General features: G+C 38.3%; 1 pseudogene; it reads right to left on the bottom strand.

The window, feature by feature from the left end:
• Positions 1 to 322: 322 nt before the first annotated feature.
• Positions 323 to 485, bottom strand: LOC134204163 (U4 spliceosomal RNA; annotated as a pseudogene).
• Positions 486 to 2,578: the final 2,093 nt, after the last annotated feature.

Below are 2,578 nucleotides of genomic sequence, written 5' to 3' on the forward strand. Positions count from 1 at the left end.
ATTCCTCCGGAAGTTCCTCCAGGAATTCCTCCGGAAGTTTCTCCAGGAATTCCTCCGGAAATTCCTCCCCGGGAAAAAAATTTTCTTAGACCGTCACCGGGAATCGAACCCAGCTACCCTCATCATGTAAGGAGGCCCACTTACTTCGGACTTCGCATACTCAACAGAAATTATGAGTTCCTTCCGAAATTCATATGGAATTCCACTACACCCACCTCGCGGGAATTCTTCCGGAAAGTTTACCAGAAATTCTTGAAGAACTTCTTATAGAAATCAAATGGCGAAATCTATATCTAGAAAATCTTCCGCACATTCCTCTGGTAATTCTTCCAGAAACTCCTACCCCAGAATTCCTCCAAGGATTCTCTCAGAAAATAAATTATCCTGGAAATTAATTCTCCAGAAGATTATTTAAAAATTTCAACTAGCAATAATCGCACTTCGGTTGTACCTCATTGGTTACAATATCGCCACAGCGCAAAGCTTTTGCTTAAGAATTTTTCCAAGAATTCCTCCACAAATTCTCCCAAGAATCTCTCCGGCAATTCCCACGGAAACTTCTGAAGAATTCGCCCAGAAAATCCTACATGATTTTTCCGGAAATTTCCTGGAAAACTCTTCCGAGATATCATAAGGAAATCGTCGGCGGCGGTGCACAGGTCCGCTTGTCACTTCTTACTTCTCACTTCTGACTTCTTACTTTTCACTTCTCATTTTTCACTTTAACTTCTCAGTTTTTACTTCTCACACTACTGTTCTCATTTCTCAAATTTCTTACTTCTAACTTCGCACTTTTTACTTCTCAGTTCTTATTTTTCATTTCTCACTTCTCGCTTCTCAAATCTCACCTCTTACTTCTTACTTCTCACTTATCACATTTCACAATTTACTTTTCCTTTCTCATTTTAAATTTCTTACTTCTCACTTCACACTTCTCGCTACGAATTTGTCACTTCTCACTTCCTACTTTTCGCTTCTCACTTCTTACTAATCACTTTTCACTTCTCACTTCTCAAATTTCTCACTTTTAACTTCTCTATTTTCACTTCTCAATTCTTACTTCTCATTTCTCACTTTTCACTTTTCATTACATATTCACTTCCTATATCCTATTTTAAGTCGGAGGAGAATCTTTTTTCGATGTTCATAGTGAAAAACATTTCTCTTCCAGCCCTTTTTTCTTTAGAGTAAACCTAGAAGATAAACGAAAATCGTGCCCACTTGATAAATTTCTTTTTTCATTTCATCACTTTTACACCTCACTCACTTTTCGCGAAAATTGTCGATAAGCAATTACAAAAATTTTATGATGGGATGCGGTCACTGTAGCCAGGGCATGAATGGATTAGGTTGTTCCATAAAGGCTTCTCTTTTTACAAATGGAGATGGCACGAATAGGAAGAAAGGAGTAGAAAAAAAGCAAATCAACTTTTCGCGGCACTGTAAGTAAGAGAGAAATTGTTATCTCTCATCTCACCTTTTTTCTTTTCCCGCAAACCGATTTCTCGGCGAGAATCAGCGTGAGGAAGAATTATCTGCTCGAGAGAATAATGATCCCTGCTCACAATATAAGTTTTTTAACTTTTCGGCCAAACGGCATTCGACCACACTGCATTCGGCCAAATGGTCCATCGAGTTAGTGAGATAAAAAAGCTTTGGGAAATTCCTTCGCCTTAGACAATATCGAGTAAAGGAGATATCGACTTACGGAGGTAACGCAGTATGCAAAATTCAAAGGACTTTGAATTTCATAGAGTTTAAGACGATTTCAAGTTACAGAACATGTACACAACCCTCATGATTTATCATAAAGTCTTTAACCTTATAATGGATTTACTATGTTCTGAAAACATGTGTGAATATGTACATTATGTGGAAGATTTTGATTTGAAAAATGTGCTGGAGGGAACTATTTTCTTACGTACCCACAACCCTCGACCCATCGAAGGAAAACTTTTTTTGACCAGAAGTATGGAGTTAGCAGCTTTTGATTTATTTATAAATAATTTGTACTATTTTTTCATTGGCGATTAAATTAATTCTGATATGGAATTGCAAATTTTATAATTCATCGACAAGTTTCTAAGAAAAATTCTTTTTTTTAATGGAGAGTTGATTTTCTTCCCAAAAAATACATTCTCGGCAACTATGAGAACAGAAAAAATCGATTTGTACACCCATTTCCCCCTTGAACAAATCCCAACACGATTGAAAGTTTGAAAGTTTCTCAAATACCATCACAGAAAATCCACTTGTCACCAAAATTCTCTTGAGGCAAAATCGATAATCAACCACTCGCCGTGAGTCACGCAAAGTTCTATGCATCGTTTCACGTCCCTACCGAGAACGTACAGCTCTGAAAAACACGTGTTCGCCAGGGGTAAGAATGTCTATTCTAACACCGGAGTGGCTCTTCTCCACCCAGTACCCGAAAGCAGACATTGATGGAATAATGGTTTCTTGCCGTGCGACACACCTTTTGCTGCCAATCAGCAGAGACGCTTTTTCGGATATAAAGTTGTCCATTCGCGAGCATGAAGCTGCACGCACACGTACGGTGCTGGTATTGGTGCATCGT

Source organism: Armigeres subalbatus, unplaced genomic scaffold, assembly GCF_024139115.2.
Source record: "Armigeres subalbatus isolate Guangzhou_Male unplaced genomic scaffold, GZ_Asu_2 Contig430, whole genome shotgun sequence".
Classification (NCBI taxonomy): domain Eukaryota; kingdom Metazoa; phylum Arthropoda; class Insecta; order Diptera; family Culicidae; genus Armigeres; species Armigeres subalbatus.